We start from the raw sequence: 13,520 nt of genomic DNA, 5'->3' as shown, positions 1-13,520 counted from the left end.
CACTGAAATGGGTAAAATGTTAGCAAACATTACTGACGTACTGATTGAAACTGCTACAGAACAACACAAAAATGCTAAAAAACCTTAAAGAAACCTCCTATGCACAGGTCTGGTAGCACAACATCACACTACTGCCTCCTGTCCCTTTCAGCCTATTACAATGGTAATTTAAATCTCTGCAGTCAAGGATGGGACCGAGACACACGTTAATCTCTTTAGAGGCCACAGGAAACCAAACCAAAACTCCTGAATTAGGCCATTTCAGATCTGGTGCCCAGTGTCGGGGATAAGATCACTTAGAAGCATCCGTGGACCTTATGAAAGCCGTCCCTGCAGCATTAGTCCTGAAGAGCGTTCCCTATATCGGCGCATTTTCCCGGTCACCCCGGCGTGTCTGTGTAATGATGGCAGGTGATGACCCACTCAACGGCTGGCTTGGGGAGGAGACAGAAGGTGGTCACAAGCCAGCAACCAGGGGAATAGGACAGAGAGGGAAAGGAATAAGGAGCAAAAACAAAACGGTGCGTCCGGGTGCCCAAATGCGGCGCGGTTATGCACGGCTCATTTCCCTGCTACGCTGCGGGGGATTTGAGGGAGAAACGGTGGGTCTGCCCGGGGTTTCACACATTACCTTGTGCAGCAACCTGAACATTGCAGCTCTGCCTGCAGACCACAGGGGAAAAGGGCAGGGCCAGGTGTCCAGATAGAAGGCATTATGGCATAAACCCAACATATTCAAGGTTTTTCTTCAAGGAGCCTGACAACCCCCAACACTTACGTAATCAGTGACAAAAATGATATTTTTCAGGTTATAAACTGGTTAGAGTCATTCATTCATATCATGCATTATCAAGCTGCGATGTCAAATTTGGAATAGTCTGGCATGACCAATGGAAGTGGCCACCTGACCAGATGCGTGTACTTCCTGGATGAACCATGAAGGAAGGATGGAGGCATCAGAGCTCTTCAAGAGATATGAAGTAAAAAGTATTTTTGTACAAATACTTTGATTTTCATAAACACAACATTTATGAAAGGGTCAGGCAGACTTTTAAAGTCAATAAAATAAGTCTATGTCTGTGATTGACTGAATTAGGTTGTCAATATAGGTACAAGATGATCACACAGAAGTTGCATACACCATTTCCGGTATCCCTCAGGCTGACCCAGACATGATAATCAATAGCTGTGAAAGTGATGGGCCCATTTGGACTGTATTCTGCCCACAGATTTGAAATTGCTCATTTGCCAGCAAGACTACTGAACTCAAACGCTGGTTTGGTGGATATGGTGCACGCAGAGAAGGAATTACCTGAAGATCTGTGAACATCACTGCTCACTGAACTGACATCCAGTTGTACTAAACGAAAAACCAGACAGTCCCCTTAAAAATCAGCTGCGGCTGACGCCAATCAGCAGGTCTACGTCACAACCAGCTCAATAGGTAAGTACACAACATTTGACACAAACGGGACGGCAACTAGAGAGCAAATCAAAAGAACAAAAAGAACTACCAAAAATAAGGACAGCATCTTCAGGAATCAGAAACACCAGCAGGTAACAACATTCCAGAACACGTGATCTTTACATAGAAGCATGTGGTGGAGCCCACACACCCTCTCCTGATCTAGGGTTTGCTGGACAAGATGAGGTGTCTCAATGAAATTCAGGCAAAACAAATTCTTCACAACTTTAATAAATTTAGAAGAGATGATTAGACAGGTTTTGACTCACAGTACGAAACTGTCAGCTGAAACAACAAATACATAGTCACAGTGGCACAGATGAAGGACACAAAAATGCCAAAAAAAAACCACTGAAATAAATAAAAGCATACAGATGACAAAATCCCATAACCAAGATGCATTTACTCCTATGATCTGCGTATGTCAGATGCAGACCTCCATGATCTCCAAGTCTCAGGTAGTCAGCTCACCATTAAATAACAGAGAATGTTGGCCTATCTATGCCTGTTCTATCAACAGTGTTTCAGTGAAATTTCCACAGGGAAATCACAGGTGGTGACTATAAGCTTCTGCACTTCCTATGCACCACAACACAAAGTCTGCTCCTGTACTCAGGGACCAAACCAAGAGAATCGGGATGATGATGATCATCACAAATTGCTGCAACGATCTGGACCAGTACCTTCTCATATGGTCATATAATGATTTGACCTCACCATTTCACCTCTCCCTAACTAACCAATGGCTTGACAACATACTAGCCATTTCAGGCAATTGATTCTTCAAATGCAGCAGATGAGATCACCACAATGAACTAATTATTGTAAGACATGTGAAATACATCAGCACGTCAGAGCTGTAAAAACAGAGAACGAAACTGAAATTCCAGTGTGCAGCAACCTGAAGTAACCCATCATCCGACTTCAGTGTCAGCTGTCAATTTCATTTTCATAGCAAAAGCAAATACAGCGAGTGACTGAAACATTAAATGTGTCATTACACCATAAAACTGATAAATAAAAACTGAGAATGATTATTATAGTAATAGACAGGCGCATGCATGTGGCTAACTAGCTAATGTCATACACAAAGTCGCACTTCTTTAAAACGTCACTTCTGTGCGCTGGGATATTTCGATTTAGCAACAAACAGCTAATGAGGCAGCTTGACAGCATTCATATGCATAATTACATAAAAGCCTCTTTGTAGAAGAACTGTGCGGTTAGCATTCATCTAGACATAAGCACGCACGACTTCATAAAGTTAGCTACTGTAGCTAAACAGCTAAGTACCCAGCTGCCTAACTACCTTTCATGCTACCGGGTTTGCAACAATAAGAAAATGTTAACGTAGCAACCGCACTACGTGAACCTTAAAATACAGGAATTTATTTACCCTAGGTACTACCAGGGGCTTGTGACAAACTCAGAAAAATGTGATTGCTATAGTGCTAGCTACCGATTGCTAATGTGTGCCCACTACCCACGTGTTACCCTGACTGATTAGCAGCCGGCTGATGTAAACACACAAATCTGTTCACCGACAGCTAACTCGCTACATCGCATGTGTGTAATGACCACTAATATCTTCTCGCATATTCATAGTTCCAGACAGCAGCGACAGTTCGTCTGGATGTGGACTTAAAAACTCACCTCTGTTTTCTAGCTAGCTAGCTGCCTCGCAGCACTTCCTGACGCTCAGCTGACCGAGCAAAGTGTTTCCGGGGTTTTACAACCGTAGACATTAGAAAATTGGTTGGACGACTATAACGTCACCGGCTCTTTAACCGACTTTCAACTGTTACCGAATGCTGTGTTGGCCTACGCACAAAAAATAATTTTAGAAATATCATTATGAATATTTTATTCTCATTTCGAGTTTAATTATTCGGTATATGTGAGACAGTGCAGTAAAAATAAAGGGAACCGAAAGAAAACCAGACTTCTTATGGGCTTTAGTGCCACTTCCACAATGCATCAGAGAATGGCAGTTAAATCTATTTTAATTGTTTTGTCGTTGTTTGTGAAATCTGTGTGTGTGTGTGTGTGTGTGTGTTTGAGGGTTATGTCAAGAGTATGCCTGATGTAGGCTATGGTCAATGTCTGGCTACAGATAACATAAATGATGTGGGAGGCACTGTGCAGGAATAAGTCATAGGCTATTCATATTGTAGAGGGGTTATAACTGTTGGGGTCGATGTAAAATCAGTGGATGATTCCATATGTCTATGGGCGTAGGTTAGGGAGGACATGTTTCCCTTTATGTTGAGAGAATGTAAACAAACTATACTGTAGTGAAGCGTTTACAATAATGAAACTTATGCCTCTGCACAGAGACATGCTAAAGTTTATTCAAGTCATCATATCAGGGTTCAATGGAATTTTTTACATCTGCTTAGGGGACTTATATTCCATTGTTCCATCTCTCCTTCTCTTAGCAAGTCATGCTGTTTTATTTAGTCTTTTTGTTGTTGATTGTTCTGGAACTCAAAGACATATGTGCAGACTCCAGCAATTATCTAAGATCTATTGATCTTTCTAATGATCTACTCATTGCAGGTTCAATTGGCTCATATCTTTAAGGAATTTTACATTGTTTTCATTGATCGGTGCACTGTTAACCAGCACGCGTAATGCTACCTACGTCAAGGTGCATTCTGCAGACCTGAATTAATTTTAGAAGCACTGCTCGGTTTCTGCTGAAAGTATAAAACATGCCATCTCAATAATAAAAGCATATAGGTGTTTCAGGACAGCCACCTTTACATGCTTTGAAGGCAACTGTGTAGATGGGGAAAACTGAAGTGTGCTTGGAGTTAGAAAGCAAGAACCCATTTTTGCATCACAGAAGGGAAATGTCACATGCTGATGTCAGACTATGACATAATTGTGGAATGTAATGAAGATTTCTTGCCCCAAAACTGGTTTCTGTTTTTTTGCTGCTCATTTGAGGATAAGGTTATGTTTTAAGTTTGTTTAAGTCACCTTTTACTTTCGAGTTATGAGTGTGTCCTTCGTTCCTTTTTTCATTCATGTCCCAGAAGATTTGCAGTTGTTTAAATGTGTAAAATACAAAACATGTGAAAAAAAGTTTAAATTGTTACCGCTTTATGCTTAAATTAAACAAAGGCCTTAGGTCTTGACTCCTAGTGCAAAACCCTGATTCATGAGGTTTCACAGCTCAAGGCAATGTCTGCGCACTGTATTGTCCAGCCATGTTTGATGTGTCTTCCAGATGCACTGCTATGAAGCACTGGGTGATGATTTAAAGTCATACCCTCTGCCCACCTGTACCCAATAGGGTACCCTCCTTACTGAAAAAAACAAGCTGATCAGCTTTTGCAGAAGCCGCACATCCAAGTCATGCCATTTTTTTTTTACCAGTAGTGATTATTCATGAAAACATTGTAAGGATCTGTTAATGTTGTTGGTGGGGGGAGTCATTTTGGAGACACACCTGTTTTCAACTTGACAGTCAGAATACAAGTGCTCAGTGTCTCACAACATATACTAAGAACCCTCACCAAGGGGTGAATTTCATTGATGGCCATTGCTATGGTTAGTGTTAATTACCCTCCATTTTATTTATTTTCTCATTAAATATGTCATTAGATAAAATAAACATTCAAAATAAAATAGTAACAAAAACATTGTGTATACAGTAATAAGAATAAACACGGGTGGATCAGTTAGTATTAACGAGTCACAACATCATTTAGCATTTGATCAGTACTGGAATGTAACTAATTCGTCATTGTATCCAGCTCTGCGTGAGTAGTCTTCTAATAAAGGAATCAGGCCTACACAGGTGATAACTTTAAGTCTTTTTGCAATGAACAGCTTACAAAGCAAGTCGTTTCTTTACAGACTGTCTTGACATTAACAAGCCAGCGGGCGTTTCATGTATTATACTAAACAGCATGGCTCCGTTTTGTTTCTGACTGATTGAATCAAATTGAGCATTGGCTGTCGGCATGCGCCACAGTTTTAAATAAAAAGACAAACATAAAAAACGAACGTCGACGACCGTAAGCAACAATAACATTGTTCATTAACCATTATGCCATGTCTGTAGAGGGTGGAATCGTGGAAACAGAGAAACGTTTGGACACTCTTTCATTTGCTGTCATACTCCCTCTTTAATAACCTACTGTATCTATTTTATGGCAATTTGACACACTGTATAAATAGGCCAACATTGAACATACACCCTTTTGTCTGTTTATTCATCGAAATTATTTCTTAACAGGAACTTTTATTCTGTGACATGTAGACATATAGCCTAGTGATATTATTTTCCGGGTTGAAAACTTTTGTAATAGCTCTCCATAATAGATACGATATATATGGGATGGTAGCCTAATTTTAGTAGACCTAGGCTTAGGCTTAGGTTTAGTCTTTCATCAGATCGGCGTTTCTTGGAAGAAAAAGAAACATTCAGTCTGACCTCTGTAATATATTGACTTCGGGTAACGAATTTAAGGAGGCACCATTTTTTCAACTGTTACACAACATATCTCATTAATTTCAGCGGTTATCTTATTCAGCATTATGGGCAAAAATCGAAAATACTTGCTACATACTTACTACAATCCATCACCTAATGTCAAATAAAAAAGCTCCACAATGGTTAACTCACCCACAAAAATGCAGATTTGTGCGGTTGGCCCATGGACATTGCAGGGGTTGGAAACTCATTCTTTCATCAATATAGAAATTGCTCTCAACACTTTTATGGTCTGCCTGGACGAAATTGACATTATTATTATTATTTTTTTTTTATTTTGTTTGGGATTCTGTTATTTCAACTGGATAGCAGCTAAGACTGTTGCCTTTGCACTTTTTAAACTGCTGCGTTTGAAGAGAGACGGTCGGGTACAAACTGAAACATGAATAATATTCATTTTGTGTTTGTTTGTTTGTTTGCCCCCAGTTATAATTGTCCGTTTTCATTGCAGTGTCTCGCTCTTTCATGTCATTATTTTCAGTTCCACTTGGCCAGCGAGGGGTCACAGAGCTAATTTGGCGAGTTCTCACAAGCATCCCAAATATTAATTGTGTTATTAATATGATTAAAGATGCGACAACAAGCACTCTTGTGCTAAAAGGTGGCATATGCATTTGTTGTTCTTTTTCCTCTACTGCTGCTTGTCCTTAAGCAATGTCTGCACTGCTTCTTTGGAAACGAAGCTATCAAATTTACATTAGAAATGCAACAATTATATCAAAGGTGCTATAATTTATTGCTTTCTTATAGTCGTCCTATCATGTCTATCACAACGCAGTGCAGTATCATATATCTGTTTCTCTAGCAGCCTCTCTGTTATTTTATATGTATTATATATTTTCAGAATGAGAGAAAACGCGAAATCGTGGACTTTGTTGGACTTCTTTAAAGAAATGTCGATAAAATCAATGAAAAATTTGATCAATGTAAATGTGAAATGATAAAACATTTTCGTCGTTTTATGTTTTGAATGGCCTGTTTATTTGAAGGGAATTACTTGACCATTAATCTTATATCAAGCACGTGTTTTATTATAATTTCCAACAGTGAGTAACTGTAGGATACAGAGCTGATGACTGAGTTATTTTAATATTACAGATAATTTATTCATGATTCCTGCTGAATTATTTATTTAAAAACCTTAAGTATTGAACCAAAAAGAGACCTGCCACATCTTTAATGAATGTAAATGGGCAGTTTTTTTCTGAATTATTATCATTTTTATGATTATGATTATTATCTTTCCACAGCGAGTTATTTTACTTATAGGCTACCGTCGTGCTGCACATCCAGATACATCTCTCTCAGCTGTGGCATTTAAATTATTGCAAATCTGAGCGTGCTTCAAAAAATGCCAATTAATTTGGATGTCTGTAAATGTTCAAATATATACCCGAATTAGTTTGACAGTACGCTCATTAGGAGAAGTAATGCTCTCCATGACTTCGACGTCGGAGAGGGTTGAAACAAAATATATATTGTATTTTTTTCAATGTTTATCTCTTTTAGGAGTAATGATTTCTCATCTCATGAAATGCGTCACACATAACTATTTGTTTGCAAAAAAGAAAAATAAATTATGACTTAACGAAGAGGCGAATTCATTACCATACATTATAAACATATTTTAGTTTTCCTGCTCGGAATATTGCGTCTGTTAGTCCTGAACAGCATGGGCCTGAACAAAAAACAAAATTTATTTCCCATTCTCGAATCCTCATTTTTTTAACAACTCATTTTATTTGTTACACATCAGATTTTTAATTTGCCTGGTTTATTCTTTATTATTTTGTTCTTGACGCCTGAAAAATAATAAAATGTCCAATTATGTCAGTTTTCCCTGTGTAGTTCTAGAATTGTATTTTAAATATGACTGTGTTCAAAAATTACAGAATATTTCATGAATTTTTCATCCATGGTAACTGTAATTGTAATCAGGTGGCATAATTGTTCTGATACATACAGACAGTGATTATCTTTATTTAAAGAGCAAATTGGTAATGTTCTTTGTCCTTAACTGTAAGTCGTGTAGTTTAAATTCGCACAGAAAAGTTTTCATCAGTCTCACTGATTGCTGAACTCTTTGCCAATTGCTTGTGCATGACAGTTTAAAAAAAAAATAAATCTGGGCCTTCTACCTTCAAAGTCAAAAATGCATACTCACTTTCACTGAGCAGAGGCCAAAGTCCTGCATGAACCGTCAAAACCTGAAATGGTGGTGTCTACATTAGGGCGCAATGTAAAGGCACAATAGAAAATTAAAAGGTTAGACTGCTTTACACTCTCACTGAATCCCTGTCATAGTGTAAACTGAACATTAGCACAGAAACCTGAAATGTTATTTGAACATATTCTCCTTCATTCTACATCTTCTGTCAGATCTCGATTGTAGGTGAAATATTAACAAGTGTTGTTTTTGTAAAGAAAATGTTTTTTTTTTGTCATCACCACCCCCTTCCTCTATGTGTCCTTTTTAGAATATGATTAAAATGTTGAAATGTTAATAGCATACCACTAACAATTAGCACAGATATCAAATTGTGTCAATGGTTCCTAAAGTTTCCCATTAATAATAATGACATTGTTCATCTGTATGTGGTGTGGTGTGGTCTGTATGTGGATGAGTGTTTTGTTCAAGCAAAGTGTCGTCATGAACCTATGGAGGAACTGTTGCCAAACATTCAAGTACAACCATCAGATGCTCATCCATTAGATATATCAATCTGAAGGAGCTCTGTAAATTATCCATCTTGTCTGGTACATCAGTTCTCAGCACAGGAATGTTTAAATATGGAGGGACAGAAGCCGCAGTCATACAGCTTTTCAAAATGTAGGGTTATGATCTAAACCTGACAGTAGAAATCTGAAACCTGTACATGATAAATATGACAGATTTGAAAATATAAATGCATAAACATGCTATGGATTCATAAAGCTGTTGTATATGGAAATTAGACTATCCTGTATTAGTTTTCTGAATTTGAAATATATCAGTAAAAATGACTGCCACTTACATTTCAGAATTCATTCATTCAGATCATATACTCAGGAAAAATATTTGGGCCTATAGGTTTAATCTAACCACCTAACCCTTAACTTTGAGCAATAAATTGAATGTACTTACTTTACGCTTACAAAATGTCATTATCTTAGCAGTTACTGAGATGAATGATTAAATGCTGCGAAACAATGCAGCATTTGAAGTTATTACTCAAAGACAAAGCAAAGTCTGTTTAAATCGGATCTGGACCCTCCACTAAGCAGTGGTCACTTAGCTTCTGTGAAACAGCTTCTGTGGCCAGTATATCATGTGGAGGTAAAATGTGGTTGCTGGTAAAGTTCAAAGAAATCAATACAATAATAACTATGCAATGAAATATGTCAATGAGCTCAATATTGAATTTATGGACCCTACTTTCCAAACAAATATGCTGTTTTTTTAAAATAACTGCAGTACCTTCAGAAAACACCGACTAACAAAGTAATGAAAATTCTTTGGTTAGATATTAAGTGAATCAGGCTTCCTGAACCAAGGTTAGACTGAGGAGGTCTAAAACTGGTCACAAAAACTGCTCCAAAAATGATAAATGGGTGGAGTCCAAAAAGGTTTGCTCAATGTTATTTTCAAGGTAATCTGTTAAACATTATAGTAAGACATGGATAATCAGCTGTTGCAGGGTTTAGCTGCACATGTATGTTGGTTCTGTGATACAGCGAAATGCTAAGATAGGGTATGGTAAATCACTCCTGTAAGGACTACTGATTTGGTGTGTACATTGTATGTGTTTCATGTTCAAATAGTTTTTGGAATCTCTTCGAAAAGAAGAAAAAAGGGCTCCAATTATATGTATTAGCTGCTAAGTAAACTTTTCAGAGAATAAATCCAGGTGCACTTTACAAAAGTAGGAAAAAAAGAAGGTGCGACTTTGGTCAAATATGGTATCAGTTCGGACCCACACTGATCAAAAAGAATGACAAAGGTCTTGTCAAGCGTGGGTGTTTATTAATTAATTCACAGAAATGAAATTCAATCACAAACAGTGAAACAGTTATAGCATTCCAATGAAATAGTTACCATGGGCCTACCATAACAGAGGCACCCCTATCCCCCCCCCCCCCCCCCTTTGAATATAGGGAGACTGTTTAGTAGGTCTACATAACACTGTTGTCTGGTGTTCATTCTACACCATAAAACGTCAGAGAGCTGTGTTTTTGTCATTGTTGTGGGTGTCTGAGGGTCAAATTGGGTGCAGTGTTCAACAAGCATTTGAAGAGACTGGTTTGTCTCAGTGCCATTGTTCTGGCCTCCATTGTCTCCATGTAGCCTATGAACTCTGGACCTCCTAAAATCTGATGTTATTTTTTTTTGTTCTTGTGTTTGATTGTTTCAGGTTGTGGTTATTAAGGGGAAGGAATTTTCACTGTGGACAAATAGTACAGTGATCATGTCATGTGCCTTAAACTTTTACACTTTTATTCTAAGGTCAAATGGCTCCAATTCATTGTAACCACTCTGACGATACACTGAGTAATGAAATTAGTAAATTCTACCATTTTGTTACTTCATTATATTCAGCATGACATTGTAAAGGCTTTATGTTGCTGATTTGGAAACAAGATTAATCATTTAAAAATGCATTGTTATCTTTGATTATGGTTTTACTATTTAATGATAATCTTTCCAGTGGAATTTACAAATAGTAAAATAACAACTACCTTTGAGGCTAAACTGAGACACCCTCTTCGATTTACACACAACTCCTTCAATGAAAGCAAAGCATCCTCAAAATCTTATGTTTTGATTCTGTCCTAACAGCACAACTGATGTCCGGAAGAGCAATCGGTGATTAGGACCCAACATACACAACCCTTGGCCAGGAAATACATCAGTGCTTGACTGAGACCCACTGTCAACTGAGACTGTTGTGAAACGACTGTGCACTTCAACTGTTTTACTGGTTTTGGTGTCAGCAGAGAAAGGATGAGGGACTCACGTCGCTTACTGTGTATATATCTGCAGGTCAATAATTTATCACAATGTCAGGAACTCACAATATGTAGCGAATTTTCTCGTTTGGTTGTTTTCTATAAACGGTTAAATCCACGATCGTAGGCTATATAATTCGTATGTAATTCTGCAACCGCTGGAATAACCTATGTCCGCACAGCTAGCGCAGGAATGCACGACTTCAAAAACTGACTAGAACAACGATGGTCAAAGGCAGGCTACCTCATTCAAAAGGCCCACTTTGTAAACTACCCAAAAGTTTGTATTGAACGTATAAATCTGATCTTGTCACGTCCTCCATTTTGCTCCCATGTGGCCCCTAAACCCCTCTGTACAACGAGACCAAGGCCGCCGAGGAAGGATAACAAATGTGAGTGAAAGAAAGAAACAAGAAAAAAAAAGTCTAGTAAAGTGGGACTTGGTAACAGATGTCAGGCCGTGGGGACTGTGTTTGAGGAGGCCGCGTGATGTTGGGGAGGAAGAGGACATGAACACACATCGCGAGCTACTCTTTAGTTCCTTAATCATTTCACGGTCCCCACTGAGCCTTTTTTCCACCTAAAACGTTTAGTTTCAGCTCAGTGAACACTTGCAACAGCGCGACAGGGAGCGGAAGAGTCGAATTATTTCAATCTACAACTCACCAAATGCCGCTGTAGGAAAAAAAAAAAAAAAAACATTGGAAACTTTTTTTGTTCTTTTTATTTTTTTCCCCCTTCTTTACCCTGCTAACCCCCGCGAACCAGGATGGAATTAGACCAAAAGCATCAATCGTACAGGAGTGGAAGGTCAGGTAAGATCAACTCTCAATACTCCGCATACTTCGCATAAAGCATTGAAAATAAATAAATACATAAATAAGAAAACAATTTAAAAAAACGTTAGCTGTGCGCAAAAACAACTTGCTAAAAAGTATCGTCGGTGAAGAACTGTTTGCTGAATTAAGCGCAAAAGCGTTTGAAGTTGACTCAAGTTGAGCTCATTCCGACGTTGAATGCAATTTTGTTGGCTGCTGACCGGCTTTAGCGGGGTCGTATTAGTAAAATGTATGAATACGCTTGCAGAGTATCACACGCGAAGCAATTATTGTTTACCATGGACGTACTGTTGGAATTATTTGACGTTATTAAAGCACTCACAGTGGGGGACGTGGGTGGGGGTTGGCTAAATTTTTGTGTCGGTTTTGCTGAATTTAAACAAAATGTTTTCAATAGGCCTATTTATGGAGCAACATATTAAGTGCACTTGTAGCATTTTAATGCATATATATATAAGTCACTGAAACACATACAGATGCAAAATGATGTGCAATGAAATAAAGACTATTTTAGGTTCTGATTTTACATTATTCTCGTGCATAGCATGTTAGTATGCTTACAGAACGGTATTAATGTTCCAGTCTTGAAATATTTCCGTATTCATGTTCAAATGCAAACGAATTGCTTGTCGGACAGGCCAGATTTCTCCTCGGATGCATGGTACCCTGTACAATGCATGCAGTTTGAATTGGTTTTTTTGGGGGGGAAATATCTGTGCATTTTCGTTCTTCCAAGGAAAGCCAGTTTCGGACATCTTGAAGTATCTGATTCATGAAAAAGAAGAAAATCAATGGTCGTCATTACTCATGCTACGTGCTGGACAGGACAATCAATAGACAGTATCATATTCTTGGAGGGCAACGTAAGCAATTGCTTTGTAATGCTGTTCTTGCCGTAGTTGTACTATGTATTCTGTCCTACCGTGTTCGACTCCTTGGTTATTTAGATGATACATATACGTATTTGTACCTAAGCTACTGAATTGGATGGGTAAAGTTTCTTCCTGATGTTTCGATTTGGCACTATATGTTCTTAGAGCTGCGCATAGGCTGCTAGAAAATATTTAGAAAAATACGCTCACGGCCATGCGCATTCACGCATTCTCTCTCTCTCTCTCTCTCTCTCTCTCTCTCTCTCTCTCACTCTCTGATACACACCCTACATCCGTTGTGCGACTTTGATTTGAGTTCGATTCATGTCATCCATACTCACTGTGTGTGCTCGAAGAAAGCTTGTAGTCACATTCTTCTTAAATACGCATTCTCTTCGCAGTTGTGCCAAACGCTGTAGACACAAAGTTAAATGAATCTGTTGGCTACGATTTCAGGAAGACCTGATAGTCTCCTTACAGTTACATTTACAAATTTTACCATCTGCAAATTCACCTCGGGCATTAATTTCACCCCCTGAGCTGTCACACTAACATGCTGCGTCTTTAAGGGTGTGTTTTTAGTTACTTTTCATTAGCCATCCATCAAATTAGTGTAATTATGTTGTTGTAGACTAAAAAATGGACTTCACTGCATTTCATTTACTTTGATCTTTATTTCATCTGTCAGGGATACTGTATTATGCGACACCGTTTAGCAATAACCAAAAAATAGTCCGTTTGTTTATTTATAATGTTATGAGCTGTCGCCTTACAATCTATATACTAGTTCCACTGATTTAACATAATGTAGCAATATAATTTATTAGATGTGTTTTTTATGTTAGTATACC

General features: G+C 38.3%; 1 protein-coding gene across 1 annotated transcript in view; it reads right to left on the bottom strand.

Annotated features, from left to right (window-relative positions):
- zcchc7 (zinc finger, CCHC domain containing 7) overlaps positions 1–3,168 on the bottom strand; it is a 49,573-nt gene extending 46,405 nt beyond the window's left edge. The window contains exon 1 of the mRNA XM_036516410.1: positions 3,119–3,168. The gene's annotated coding sequence lies outside the window, so the exon portion shown is untranslated. The remainder of the gene's footprint in view (positions 1–3,118) is intronic.
- Positions 3,169–13,520: the final 10,352 nt, after the last annotated feature.

This window comes from Megalops cyprinoides, chromosome 22, assembly GCF_013368585.1.
Source record: "Megalops cyprinoides isolate fMegCyp1 chromosome 22, fMegCyp1.pri, whole genome shotgun sequence".
In the NCBI taxonomy this organism is placed as follows: Eukaryota; Metazoa; Chordata; class Actinopteri; order Elopiformes; family Megalopidae; genus Megalops; species Megalops cyprinoides.
Note: the sequence above shows the minus strand (reverse complement) of the source record. Positions and strands in the feature narration are given on the sequence as shown.